Below are 846 nucleotides of genomic sequence, written 5' to 3'. Positions count from 1 at the left end.
CTGCATAAAATTCTATCATGTGCTGAGATGGACAGGCTTACAATGATTATGAAAGACAAAACAGAACACGAATACTTCGAAATCTGGGGCAAATTTTACCGTTGGTATGAATTAAGAACTGCTCGGACTTCAAGTTAATGGTAGAATTAAAAGATATATATAACTGTACATATAATTGTTTTCTGAGGTTTTCGCGGGTATTTGTATGTAGGTCTTTGGTTGTTCGGGTTTTCTCCCACGTAAAATTGGAAGTTTCTTGGCGACGTTTCGACGAAGTCCCATTCGTCATCTTCAGGCTGGTGCTTTCAGCTTCGTGCCTCGAGCAGCAGTCGTGCTCAAGGCACGAAGCTGAAAGCACCAGCCTGAAGATGACGAATGGGACTTCGTCGAAACGTCGCCAAGACACTTCCAATTTTACGTGGGAGAAAACCCGAACAACCAAAGACCTACGTACATATAATTGTATATATAATTGCATTGTATAGAAGATGAGGCTCATATAAAGGTTAAGAACAATGTATTAAACTTTTGTACTATGATAGGAACTGATAGGAAAATTCACTCTGGAATGTCATGTTTGTCCATTGTTGTTTTAATTGTATTATGAATAAAATTTAAAAAAAAATTGAATAAAGACTCTGTTAGGAGTTTAGTTTTGTATACTTTTATTGTCCATTATAAATTAACAAGGTATTTATGAAATTATTATTAAAATGATATCGTCTCTTTCTGCTTATATAAGCACTCATTATGGCTATTTGAATTTGAGGCCCAAATGTCTCCTAACCACACCTTAATCTAAAGACCCAAATGTTTTAATTTTTTTTTTACTTATTGCTTTGACCT

The 846-nt window shown here is 35.1% G+C and overlaps 1 protein-coding gene across 1 annotated transcript in view; it reads right to left on the bottom strand.

Annotated features, from left to right (window-relative positions):
- Window positions 1-647: 647 nt before the first annotated feature.
- CCDC96 (coiled-coil domain containing 96) overlaps window positions 648-846 on the bottom strand; it is a 5,601-nt gene continuing 5,402 nt past the window's right edge. The window contains exon 2 of the mRNA XM_039326027.1: window positions 648-846. This exon is cut by the window's right edge and continues 564 nt beyond it. The gene's annotated coding sequence lies outside the window, so the exon portion shown is untranslated.

Source organism: Crotalus tigris, unplaced genomic scaffold (assembly GCF_016545835.1).
Source record: "Crotalus tigris isolate CLP2741 ecotype Arizona unplaced genomic scaffold, ASM1654583v1 scf7180000024339.11422700, whole genome shotgun sequence".
Taxonomy (NCBI): Eukaryota; Metazoa; Chordata; class Lepidosauria; order Squamata; family Viperidae; genus Crotalus; species Crotalus tigris.
This window is presented reverse-complemented; position numbering and strand designations above follow the sequence as displayed.